Source organism: Mauremys mutica, chromosome 9, assembly GCF_020497125.1.
Source record: "Mauremys mutica isolate MM-2020 ecotype Southern chromosome 9, ASM2049712v1, whole genome shotgun sequence".
NCBI classification, from domain to species: domain Eukaryota; kingdom Metazoa; phylum Chordata; order Testudines; family Geoemydidae; genus Mauremys; species Mauremys mutica.
The window spans coordinates 56932384-56946190 of record NC_059080.1 but is presented as its reverse complement, the minus strand read 5'-3'; the positions used below and the strand labels follow the sequence as shown (position 1 = coordinate 56946190).

At 47.6% G+C, this 13807-nt stretch overlaps 2 protein-coding genes across 3 annotated transcripts in view; one reads left to right on the top strand and one right to left on the bottom strand.

Annotated features, from left to right (window-relative positions):
• The window catches only part of NGEF (neuronal guanine nucleotide exchange factor), a 122459-nt gene that overhangs the window by 593 nt on the left and 108059 nt on the right, over nucleotides 1–13807 (top strand). The window lies entirely within an intron of this gene.
• NEU2 (neuraminidase 2) overlaps nucleotides 1–13807 on the bottom strand; it is an 89161-nt gene that overhangs the window by 29856 nt on the left and 45498 nt on the right. The window contains exon 3 of the mRNA XM_045030615.1: nucleotides 11516–11740. The gene's annotated coding sequence lies outside the window, so the exon portion shown is untranslated. The remainder of the gene's footprint in view (nucleotides 1–11515; nucleotides 11741–13807) is intronic.

Sequence of the window (13807 nt, the reverse complement as noted above, 5' to 3'; positions counted from 1 at the left end):
AACTATTTTCCTTCTTATCCTTATCACCAGAATGAGCTTTCCCATTAGACTGCCAGTAGTTCAGCAGCAAAATCCTTGCAAAACTGTTCAGCATACAATACAGTAATCCCGCGGGTCTCAAACATCATTGCAGCAGGACCCCCTTCTGACAACAAAAATTACTTCACGACCCCGGAGAGGGTAGGAGGGGAACCAAAGCCTGAGCCTGCCTGAGCCCCGCTGCTCCAGGCGGGAGGACCAATGTCGAAGCCCAAGGGCTTCAGCCCCTGACAGGGGCACCTGTAACCTGAGCCCTCCCACCCAGGGCTGAAGCTGAAGCCCAAGCCCCACCCCCCAGGGCTGAAGCCCGTGGGCTTTAGCTTTGGCCCCAGGCAGTGGGACTCGGGCTTCGGCCCTGGGCCCCAGCAAGTCTAATACCAGTCCTGGTGACCCCATTAAAATTGGGTCACGACCCACTGTTTGAGAACTGCTGATTTAATCTACTCTTTCCTCATCAGTGAAGTTTTGTTTGTTTGTCTGTTTTGTTTAAAATGCAAAGCCCATTGGGGCTCAAAATCTCATAAGAACAAGCTTTCTCCTGAGATTTCAATCTATTGATGGGCTCGGCTGTGTCAGAGGCGCTGTGTTATATTATCTCCTAGACTGGCACTTCCAGTCCTGGCTGAAAGCAGGAAATTGCACTAAAATGAAAAAAAGATTAAAAAATGATGGTAGCCCAACACTTTTGAACCTGCAAAAAGCCCAGGTTGGTTCAGGTTCACTTTGAGAGATGGGTGAAGGTTCAAGTCAGTTCTGATTTTCTCCAGACTCAGAAGTATTGATATGATTGAATGTAAATATAGGAGCATGTGTAGAACAATACTGTCAGTGAGCAGAAAAGTCCTGCCCAGAGATACACAGAATACACATCTTGTTATCCTCTGCCATGGTTAGGGGGACATTTTCAGTGCTGGGTGAAGGGATTAGCTATACAACCGCCATTAACTTTCACAGAGATACCCGGCTCCAGCAGTTCTGTACTGAAAATTTACATTTTGAAATAACTTATTCAAAAATTTCTATAAGCAGTTGTTACCCATCGTGTGTATTACAGTAGTTCCGAGCCGCAATGATTTCAGACTTCTGAGTGGCTCTAATCCTTTCACAAGGCAATGGCCCTCTGAGGCCTGAAGTAACACAAATTGACAGGAGCCAGTAAAAAACAAAACTGGACTCAGCCCATAGAAGAAATTTCCCCCACCGAAGCTATCCACCAAGGAAATGCACGAGTACAAATAGGCCTAGGAGTGCACCCAGAAGATCAACAAACTTGGGCTTTGCCTGTCCAATAGGGAAGCAAATTCCAGAATCAAGGTCGTGCTCCAAGAGCTTATCTGTACCAACACTTAGTGTGCAGCAGGCGGGGGCGTCAATCCACCCTGCACTGGCCTGCGGCACACTAAACGTCCGTGTGGGCCCTGCTGCCGTGCACTAAACATTCCCTGGGCCCCTTTAATCTACTCCCGGTTCAACTCAGAGTGGATCAAAGTGCACTGCAGAGCTTGTAGTGCACCGCAGCAGGGGCCACATGGCTAGTTAGCGCGCAGCAGGCTAGCACAGGATAGATTCACAACTCAGCTTACCAGGGACTGTGTTCTTATAGACAAGCCCTAAGAACATTCTGCAACAGGCCCAGTGTACTAGTCTTGGAGACCAACAAGAACAGTGAAGAGCTAGAATTCCATCGAAAGGACCTGGTGACATGCATTGTGTGAAGTGCACAGAGATCTAATCCCTGCTCTTTCAGGCTATTCTTGCTGTATTACAGTAGTGTCTAAAGGCTCCAGCCCAGATTGGGACCCCGTCAAGTTATGTGCTGTGCATACACATAGCAGGAGACCGTCCCTCAACAGCTAACAATCTAAATAGACGAGACAAAGGGTGGGAAAAAATAAGGGTCCATTACTGAGGTCCAAGAAGATTAACTGACTTGCCCAAGGTTCCACAGGGAGTCTAGCAGAGCTGGGAACTGAACCCAGATCGCTTGCCTCCAGTGGTTTCCCCAGGAATTGAAATTAGGGGGGGTGTTCGAATTTACAGGGGGGGTGTCAGGACCAATGAGATATATAAAAGAGAGATGAATAAAGTAAATGTTTTGTTAGGATTATGCAAATTTAACATAAGAATAATGCAAGTTACACCAAAACACATAACAGGTCTAGATTTCTAAAAAATATATATAATTTTTAAAAAATGTATTTAATTTAAATTGACTTTTGAAAAGTAAGCCATCATGGGGTAAGAGGGAAGATCCTCTCATGGATCAGTAACTGCTTAAAAGATGGGAAACAAAGGGTAGGAATAAATTATCAGTTTTCAGAATGGAGAGAGATAAATAGTGGTATCCTTGAGGGGTCAGTACTGGGACCAGTCCTATTCAACATATTCATAAATGGGTAAACAGTGAGGTGGCAAAATTTGCAGATGATACAAAACTATTCAAGATAGTTAAGTCCCAGGCAGACTGCGAAGAGCTACAAAGGGATATCACAAAACTGGGTGACTGGGCAACAAAATGGCAAATTAAATTCAATGTTGATAAATGCAAAGTAATGCACATTGGAAAGCAATCTCAACTATACATACAAAATTATGGCATCTGAATTAGCTGTTAACACTCAAGGAAGAGATCTTGGAGTCATTGTGGATAGATCTCTGAAAACATCCACTCCATGTGCAGCAACAGTCACAAAAGCAAACAATGTTGGGAATCATTAAGAAAGGGATAGATAATAAGACAGAAAATATCATATTGCCTCTATATAAATTCATGGTACGTGCACACCTTGAATAGTGTGTGTAGATCTGGTCACCCATCCTAAAAAATATATATTGGAATTGGAAAAGGTACAGAGATGGGCAACTAAAATGATGAGGGGTATGAAACAGGAGGAGAGATTAAAGTGACTGGGAATTTTCAGCTTAGAAAAGAGATGACTAATGGGGATATGATAGAGGTCTAGTATCAGAGGGGTAGCCGTGTTAGTCTGGATCTGTAAAAGCAGCAAAGAATCCTGTGGCACTTTATAGACTAACAGACGTTTTGCAGCATGAGCTTTCGTGGGTGAATACCCACTTCTTCGGATGCAAGTAGTGGAAATTTCCAGGGGCAGGTTTATATATGAAAGCAAGAAGCAAGCTAGAGATAACGTGGTTAGTTCAATCAGGGAAGATGAGGCCCTGTTCTAGCAGTAGAGGTGTGAAAACCAAGGGAGGAGAAACTGGTTCTGTAGTTGGCAAGCCATTCACAGTCTTTGTTTAATCCTGAGCTGATGGTGTCAAATTTGCAGATGAATTGAAGCTCAGCAGTTTCTCTTTGAAGTCTGGTCCTGAAGTTTTTTTGATGTAGGATGGCCACCTTAAGATCTGCTATTGTGTGGCCAGGGAGGTTGAAGTGTTCTCCTACAGGTTTTTGTATATTGCCATTCCTAATGTCTGATTTGTGTCCATTTATCCCTTTCCTTAGAGACTGTCCAGTTTGGCCGATGTACATAGCAGAGGGGCATTGCTGGCATATGATGGCATATATTACATTGGTGGACGTGCAGGTGAATGAACCTGTGATGGTGTGGCTGATCTGGTTAGGTCCTGTGATGGTGTCACTGGTGTAGATACGTGGGCAGAGTTGGCATCGAGGTTTGTTGCATGGATTGGTTCCTGAGCTAGAGTTACTATGGTGCGAGGTGCAGTTACTGGTGAGAATATGCTTCAGGTTGGCAGGTTGTCTGTGGGCGAGGACTGTCCTGCCACCCAAGGCCTGTGAAAGTGTGGGATCATTGTCCAGGATGAGTTGTAGATTCCTGATGATGCGTTGGAGGGGTTTTAGCTGGGGACTGTATGTGATGGCCAGTGGAGTCCTGTTGGTTTCTTTCTTGGGTTTGTCTTGCAGTAGGAAGCTTCTGGGTACACGTCTGGCTCTGTTGATCTGTTTCCTTATTTCCTCGTGCGGGTACTGTAGTTGTGAGAATGCTTGGTGGAGATTTTGTAGGTGTTGGTCTCTGTCTGTGGGGTTAGAGCAGATGCGGTTGTACCTCAGTGCTTGGCTGTAGACAATGGATCTTGTGGTGTGCCCGGGATGGAAGCTGGAAGTATGAAGGTAGGCATAGCGGTAGGTAGGTTTTCGGTATAGGGTGGTGTTAACGTGACCATCACTTATTTGCACCATGGTGTCTAGAAAGTGGACCTCCCATGTAGATTGGTCCAGGCTGAGGTTGATGGTGGGGTGGAAGCTGTTGAAATCTTGGTGGAATTTTTCCAGAGTCTCCTTCCCATGGGTCCAGATGATGAAGATGTCATCAATGTAGCGTAGGTAGAGAAGGGGCGTGAGTGGACGGGAGCTGAGGAAGCGTTGTTCCAGGTCGGCCATAAAAATATTGGCATATTGTGGGGCCATGCGGGTGCCCATAGCGGTGCCACTGATCTGGAGATATATATTGTCATCAAATTTGAAATAGTTGTGTGTGAGGATAAAGGCACAGAGCTCAGCAACCAGTTGTGCTGTGGCATGATCAGGGATACTGTTCCTGACAGCTTGTATTCCATCTGTGTGTGGGATGTTTGTGTAGAGAGCCTCTACATCCATGGTGGCTAGGATGGTGTTTTCTGGAAGGTCACCAATGCATTGTAGTTTCCTCAGGAAATCAGTGGTGTCACGGAGATAGCTGGGAGTGCTGGTGGCATAGGGTCTGAGTAGAGAGTCCATGTATCCAGACAGTCCTTCAGTGAGAGTGCCAATGCCCGAGATGATGGGGCATCCAGGATTTCCGGGTTTGTGGATCTTGGGTAGTAGATAGAATAACCCTGGTCAGGGCTCTAAGGGTATGTTGATTTGTTCTGGTGTTAGTGTAGGGAGTGTCCTGAGTAGATATAGAGGTCTACAAAATCTTGACTGGTGCGAAGAAAGTGAATAAGGAAATTTTATTTAATCCTTCACATAACACAAGAGCTAGCAGTCACCCAATGAAATTAATAGGCAGCAGATTTTAAAAAAAGAAAAGGAAGTATTTCTTCACACAATATAAAGTCAACCCAGGGAACTCTTTGCCAGGGGATGCTGTGAAGACCAAAACTATAACAGGATTTTAAAAAGAACTAGATAAATTCCTGGAGAACAGGTCCATCTGTGGCTATTAGCCAGGATGAGAGGGATGCAACACCATGCTCTGAGTGTCCCTAGCCTGTTTGCCAGAAGCTGGGAATGGGCAACAGGAGATGGATCACTTGATGATTCCCTGTTCCATTCATTCCGTCTGAAGCACCTGGCCTTGACCACTGTTGTAAGACAGGGTACTGGGCTATATGGACCATTCTTATGTAAAAATTAATTATAATAAAAATGTTTAGTACAGAAACTCCCCAACATAATGACCTTCCAAGATAGCAACAATGTGAGATAACAACCTTGGCAAATACTGCATTTTTTAAATTTTGGCCTACTGGGAAACATATTTATTTAAGTTTCCATTCCCAGTCACAAATCTAGCATTCTGGAGCAAAGTGACTAAAATATAGTCCAGCAAACAAATGTTTATTTAACATGCCCCTCACTTTTCCCTCCACTGCACTCCACTCACCGGTGTTGTCCTTGGTCAGTGGAGACTCAGAGTTCAGAGGTGCTTTCACGTGAGTACACCTCCCAGGTGGGGGACAAAAAGGCACAGTTTGCTCTGGCCACGGCTGTTCGTTGTGCCACCGTTCACTCCACCACTCTGTTGCCAATGGCCCTGCACAGTCACCTTCTGCTGTCACCTACCACTGTGACCTCTGTGAGTTGGTCTCTCGAGGTTCCACCAGCTCTCAGTGATTTCAGCTGAGCTCTCAGTGCGGGAACCTCGCTGCTAGTGCAGTCTGGGCTGTCTCTTATACAAAAACACTGTACCCACAGGAACACTGTCCCCACAACAGGACTAAGCACTTAGACCTGATTGTCAGTGATTTCGGCTGCAGTGGTCACTTAACAGAACAAAAGACTATCTATTGGAGCCTAATCAGCTCTGTCTTTAAACTGTGGAGAGGGACAGGTCCCCACCCTCTCTCTTGATGCCTTCAAATCATCACAGGCTAAGTACAGTTCTATTGCCCTTTACTCATACAATAAGAACAAATTTAAAGTTTATTAGAGAATATTTAAAAATAAACGATACAAAGTGTTTGAAGCGTCAGTTATTGTGTCATTGGGGGTAACATACAGGTTGTAGGGGGATGTTAGCGTTTTGGTATTGGACGGCATATACATATACACAGTCTGTCATGTCCCCAATGCGGGGTATACGGTGGGTGAGTTTAAGGTACAGCCAGCAAGCAGTGAGGGTACATCACTCATACAAACAGGTTATGGATAGTCGTGGGCATGAATAAATGAGCGGACTGGGTAATGATGATAGGATGACCCTCACAGGGCAGAGTTCAGTTTGGTTGTTTCAGGGCTCAGGGGATAAAGTCCATCCCCCCGTACCCCCACATTCAAGTGGTTTGTAACCCAACCCCAGCCAAAATCTATCTTTTGGACAACACAGCTCTGTTTGCTGGATACCTATGTAGATTAGGTGTGAATGTAAATATAATCTGACCCTGAAGCCTTAGCCCCAGCTCATCACTAGCTGTCAGGGAGAACTCATTTAGACTTCGCTTACAAATCATCATTTGAAATTATTAGGTTGGCCAACATCACCGAAATGAATGCACTGACATCATAAAAAACAGCTGTATAAGGAAGCAAGGAAGCTAGTCTATGTTCATACTTTTCAAATCTATTATACTTTTTCAGATACACATATTTTATCAAACACTGTATAAGCTTTTGAAGTATTAATGTTTCAGTTTAAATTCAGATTTCCAAACAGTCACTAAATTGGTATGTAACTAGCTCACAAAACTAGGGGGGGTGTTGGGAAAATTCAGGGGGGGTGTAGGGAAATCACTGCTTGCCTCCCAGTCCATTGCTTGAAACGAGACTCTCTAGGGTCATCCTACCATTGCCCAGTTCACCCACTCACTTCCTAAAACAAGGCATTAGGGAAGTTGTTAGAAGAGCCCTGTGCCATCCTCTACAAGCAGAGGCCATTACTGCTACTGTATTAAGCTGGAAGGATAAAAAAAAATTAAGTGGAAGGGAGAAAGCTGTGGAGTCAGTTTCATGTCATGCTGCTGTCAGCGGAAAAGGTTTGAACCTAGGACAACTATTCATGGCACAATCTGTCAAATTAATGCTTTGCTCCAGTTCCATTTCAATCATGTCTGCTTGCACTGTCAATGCTAGCAAGCAGAGTTCCCTGCTAGCCTCATTAAGCAATGGAGCAGGCTGGTGAGCCTTCACTCTGTGATACACTTGGACAGGACACGGGATGACAGGCTGGTGAAGGAGGGTTTGACTGTGCTGTCTTTTTATTTGTCAGGCTACTACGGACAAGTGTTGTGCTCTGAGCCAATAATAAAAGTAACCTTCTGATAAGGTACAGGCTAAACGTTGACACATACAGGTCAAGTCAAATTTACTTTAGACTATTACACTTGGAAGGGAGAAATTCTCCTGCCTGTAACTATACAGCTCTGGTTTTAAGCCCATGTCTGGAAGTGAGGGGAAGTGCATATGCACAGGATACCAGATGATCGTAGGGTAGCATCCAATCTTATGAGTTAGCCCCTTGAGGTAGGTTCTGTTGACTGACCCCCGCCCCAGCCCTGTTTAGGGGGTGGTGCCATGTCACCCCCACGGAGGGCTGGCTGCATGTCAGGCTGCACTCGCTGTCCCAGAGCAGCCTGGCACGCACACTGGGCCAGCCAGAAAGACAGTACAAGATTGATCTTCAGGCCTTTTGCACAAGTTTGCACTTGGCCCAGCCTCCTCCTTCCCTTCTCCCTAATCACACAATCTAGCCCTTCATCTGACTGTTGGGCTTGGCAGGGAGGAGATTGCCTAAAGAAGAGTCTGGCTCTCATGACAGTTCTTTGATGTGGAGAAAGCACAAGCTGCAGTGACAAGTAAGGAGAGATTTATAAAACTCCATTAGGGAGTGATCAGTGTGGCAGAGCCCTGCAGCGGGACTGGGCTCCCATGGGACCCACTGCCATAATAGCGGTAGTGGGTAAAATGTACTTTGTTGTGGGCAGGATGGGGTGGGCAAAAAAACCCAGTGGTAATTGCCCACTAAAACATTAATCTCTCGTCAGTTTGTCATAAATAGAATTTCAGCAATGTAAAGCTGGTTTGTTTGTTTTTAAATAAAGGTTTTAATACTTCAATTTATCCAAGGAGTAGAAAGATTTGATGTCTATTATAACAGGAGTTAAAGTATTTTTACATGGTTTGACATTATATATTAACCAACCAGGTTTTTGGTTTTATTGGCTTTTTGGGGCGGGGTGGGGAAGGGGGAGAATCTGTCTCTCTTGTGGGATTTGCGGGATCTAAGGTTTTTGCAGGTGGGAGCAGGACAAAAATGTAAGAAACACCGTGGGAGCGGGTGGGAGTGGGAATTGCAGGGTGGGACGAGAGTGAGATAAAAAAAATAGTCCTACACAGGGCTCTATAGTCCTGGTTCCTTTTCATACCCACCCCATATAGTTTATTGCCAGAAGCAAGCCTACAGTTCATGGAAAAAAGCCACAGTACACAGCTTAGACTTTGCCCATAAATGTTTCAGTCTTCAAGAGTCAAAGGTGACTGATTTAGAAGCGACAGTTCTGGGCCATGATGAAGTGACCTGGGTTTTAATCAGGAACAAAGACATGAGACGCGAGAGTTAATGGCAGGCTGGCTTGTCAGGGTCCACTAAAACATGGCAGTAGGAGATGTGTCTGGTTTGGCGATTTTTAAACCAGGCTATGTAGTAGGCAGACGAGCCTATTGCCCTTGGGACAGACAACACTTGCAGTGCCCAGGAAGAAAATTAGAGCTGTGCCCATTTCTATTTCTAGATTTGCCCTGGTTACATGTGAGACACTCATTATGGAAAAAACAAGCACTGAAGGTTATTTCAACTACAGAGGAATAAGAACTCACTGGAAGTTGTACTGGAAACTATCCAGACTGTAGCAGGGAAAGAAGAGAGCTACGGTTGACCAAGCACTGAGTAACTGAGGCCATGTCTACACTATGGAGACTACAGTGACATAGCTATGGCATAATCCCATAGCGTAGATGCACCCTGCAGTGACAGAACAGAAGTTCTTCTGTCCCTGCATTCTTCTGGTGACCTAGCTGCATCTAACCCAGGATTTGTGTAGGCAAAGCTATGGGGCTCAGAGGCATGGATTTTTCACATCCCTGAGCGCTGTAGCTATGTCAGCCTAAGTTTTAAGTGTAGACAGAGCTGGAGAACTCTGCGGTCACTGAGTGGAGTATGCAGGTGAACAGACTGGCACAAAAGGTGCTAGGAAAGACACTAAGAATCCTATTGGGCTGGTTTTGACTTAGACTGGGTTTTGAATGTCAGGGAGATCTGGATTGCTATTACTGCTACGGTGGGCTAATCTTGTAAAAGCACTGGGCTACATTCAATCCTGGTATATAGGGGCAGCATGTTTGTAGAAATTTTGATGGTGTCCAGAACGCCCAGAGCCCACTCCCCCAAACTCTGCCCCCCCAAACTCCACCCTCCACCTGCCTAAGTCTCTGGGAGAGAGTTTGGAGGCAGGAGGAGGGTGTGGGAAAGGGGGGGGGTGCAGGCTCTGGGAGGGAGGTTTGGGGCCGGAGGTGGGTATCAGAAAGGGGGGGGGGTGCAGGCTCTGGGAGGGAAGTTTGGGGCTGGAGGGGGGGTGGGAGTGCAGGCTCTGGGAGGGGGTGAGGGGGGTGCAGCACTTACCTGGGGCTCCTAGGCAGGACGGGCCAGGGGGGCTCCGTGTGGTGCTACCCCCAGGCACTGCCCCCTCAGTTTCTTATTGGCTGCAGGGGCGCTTGGGGTGGGACACAGACCCACCCTGCCCAGGGGTGGCAGAGAGGGGCCGGCAGCCATGTGGAGTGAGCAGGCAGGAAGCCACTCAGCTCTGCTGCACAGCTGGAGGTGAGTGGGGGCCCCGGGCCATTTTAAATGGCCCAGGGGATGGGGGGGCGCCCGGGGGCGGAAGGCAGGCCCGAGGCCCGTGGTGCCTGGGCACCAGGAATATTCCTGGTGCCCCGGCACCACAGGCCCATAGAACTCGCCACCCATGCTGGTATTAACTGATGCAATTCTCTTGCTGACCTGTTTTGTGTGTGTGTGTCTTTAGTGCTCATGAAAGGTACCAGACTGACAGCTCTGGAGTAGGGCATAGGCAACACCCGTGGAAGCATCCCTGCTAATTTACCTCTACCCACATGAGTCACCTCGTGCAGGCCAAGGGGGCATGTTGTATGCAGTATTGCTTTGGAATGTGTAACGCAGACTTGCTGTTTCTGCTCTCTATGGTTAACAACGCCATGTGGACTGTTATGGGGGAGAACCTTACAAGAGTTGAGGTCTTGGGTGTTGCTCTTCCCAGAAGCAGTGAAGTATCATCTACCCTTTTTGTACATCACCAGCATATGGTACTAGTTGTGCTCTGATGCCTGTGTTACCAGTGCATTCACACTTGGGGGCCCTGCATGCACATATCCCGCTGGCCAGCTATAGCACTACACCCTATTTATTACACTTTATAACACTGCTCCTGGCCATGTGCATTCACTACCAACAGCAATTGAAACCGATCGCCAATTGACTTCTCACAGATACGTTAACACCATCATCCCTCTGCCCAAGGAAGAGCAGGGGGCCTTGCATCCTGCTTCCTCTAGTGGCTTCTAAGTGGAGGTGGGCAGCACCAGAGGCAAAAAGCAGGAGGCAGAAAGAGAAGGGGGTGACTGAGAGGCAGAAAGTTGTCAATATGCAAAGGTAAGGCAACAGGGCAGGAGGGAGCAGACCAGGGTTTGCACAGGGTTTCACAGAAACACTCAACCCAGGAATGTACTTTTACTATGACATGTGCACTAATTTAAGGAAATGAATAAAATAAGGTCAGGCTTTTGTTAATTAATTATAAGGTGTTATAATGAAAACTAGAAAGGCCTGTAGATTTCCACTCATGCTTCTCAATATACTTTAAGAATTAGGTTGACTCTCCCTACACAGTCGCAGTGTATATGGCATGGCCCCACAGGGTGAATGCTTTCATGTAAGAGAGAGCTCTCAGCTACTTCCACTCAGTGAGACCCAGGGGATGAAGCATAAATTTCCGTTGGACAGGATTGGAGACCTAGGAAATTAACAAACGTGTCTTTGAAGCACCGACTATGTTTCTAAGCTGTATTATGAGCTCGATATGCGATTTTAGTCTTTGTTTTTGCCATATAAAGAATCAAGAAACAAAGTATAAACAAAAATAAAAGATAAGCCATTCTGCTGGCAAGAAATACATCACGAGTGGCCAACTGTGGCTCGCGAGCCACATGCAACTCTTTTACCATTAAAGTGCAGTTCTTGGTGCCCCACTGCCCCCGTCCTCCCCATTCTCCACCTACCAGACTGGGGTGGGGAGACCTTGGGACCTCTGCCTTGCACCGCGGTGGTGGAGTAGGGGCCTCTGCCCAGTGGGGAGGGGGGTCTCGGGGCTTCTGGCTGAAGTCCAGCGTCCCATCAGGCACTTCCCATGGGGCTGAAGCCCTGAGCCCCAGCAGGTGTGCCCTGCCTCCTGAACTTCTGACGATTGTCGCATGCAGCTTGGAGGGCCTGTAAGTCTGGCCACCCTGAAATAGACAGTTATTTACTGTTATATATACACATACATTCTGTATATAGATAATTAGCCAATATAGGAGTTGCTACAACTACCCCTATAATTATCTATGGATCCCCCTTTGTTAGGGCACCTAGGGGTGGTGAGCAAGGGTGGCAGGTTTGTATAATTTTTGGTGGTGTCCAGAACGGGTACAATTCCCACCCCCCACCACCTGCCTAAGGCTCTGGGAGGGAGTTTGGGTGCAGAGTGTGGGTTCTGGGGTGGAGCAGGGAATTGGGGTGCAGGCGGAGGTGTGGGGTGCAGGCTTTGGGAGGGAGTTTGGGTGCAGGAGGGGTGAGGGGTTGGGCTCTTGGAGAGAGTTTGGGTGCAGGGTGCTGGCTCTGGGTGGGGGCAGGAGGGGTGCAGGGTGCAGGCTCTGGGAAGGAGTTTGGGTGTGGGAGGGGGTTTGGGTGCAGGAGGAGTGAGGGGTTGGGCTCTGGGAGGGAGTTTGGGTGCAGGGTGTGGGCTCTGGGCTGGGGCAGGAGGTTGGGGTGCAGGCTCTGGGAGGGAATTTGGGTGCAGGAGGGGTGAGGGATTGGGCTCTGGGAAGGAGTTTGGGTGCGGATGGGGTTTGGAGTGCGGGCTCTGGGCTGGGGCAAGAGGTTTGGGTGCAGGAGAGCGTGCAGGGTGCAGGCTCTGGGAGGGAGTTTGGGAGCAGAAGGGGTGAGGGGTTGGGCTCTGGGAAGGAGTTTGGGTGCAGGATGTGGGCTGTGGGATGGGGCAGGGGGTTGGGGTGCAGGAGAGGGTATGGGATGCAGGCTCTGGGAGAGAGTTTGAGTGCAGAAGGGGGTTTGGGGTGCAGGTTCTGGACTGGGGAAAGGGGTTGGGGTGCAGGTTCTGGGAGGGAGTTTGGGTGCGGCAGGAGAGGAGTAAATTAAACAGAGGGGCGGGGAACAGGCAAAGCTTTCAGGGATGATCACTAAATGAGGTTCCGTCCTGTCTCGTAACATCTGATGACCCACAACTAAGTCAATGTCATACGAAAACCTGCACGCCAGCCCAGAGTCCCCCACAGGCCTAATCAGGCCAGTGGGACTGGAGCTCAGCATATAGGGTTGGTATCCTCCTCTGCGCAGCTGATTGCTCTGCTTGCGGATGGATAGTGTCCAGCCCTGGCTGGCTCCTGGCTCAGGGTATGGCGGCGGCGGGGGGGGGGGGGAGGAAGGAGGAGGAGAAAGAGGTTATGGGCGCTGCTTGTTTTCAGCCTCCATGTGCAGGGGCGGCTCTAGGATTTGCGCTGCCCCAAGCAGGGCGGCACGCCGCGGGGGGCACTCTGCCGGTCGCTGGTCCTGCGGCTCCGGTGGACCTCCTGCAGACGTGCCTGCGGAGGGTCCGCTGGTCCCGCGGCTCCGGTGGACCTCCCACAGGCATGCCAAGCAGGCTTAGCCTCCCTAGGGTGTGTATTAAATAGACAGTTTACAGAATGAGCTGTATTAGCTTGAATTCTGTGAAACATGAGGGAGGAAATCAGTGGTTACTAAATGAAGGCTGTAAAGAAGGGATGAGATTTGTTTTCAGGTGCAAGTACCAGAGTTACAAAATAAGTAAAACCATTGAAAAAGAAGTTGAGAGGGTACAGCAAACGTGCATTTGTTTGTACATTCAGATCATGCTATAAAAAAAAAAGCCCCACACTCTCTGAAAGGTTGTTAGGTCAAAATATTGTACTAAAAATGGCCTCATTTGGTTTATTTTGTTTATTTTTAGAATGACAGAAATGCACAAGGCATGGTTGTTATGTTTGTGTTTTACATTTTCAGATAGAACAGGAGAACTCATTGCTTTCAGACGGGTAAAACCTTCCAGATGAGGCCACTGCTAAGCGGCTAATACTTTTTAAAAGCAAATTAATAGATTTTTAACACCACAAGGGACCATAATGATCATCTTCTAGTCTAACCCACGGCATAACAAAGGCCACAGAACCTCATCCAGTAATTTGTGCATTAAACCCATCATTTCTAATTGAGCTACACCATTTCTTTTAGAAAGATGTTCAGTATTGATTTAAAGGTTTCAAGTGACAGAGAATTCG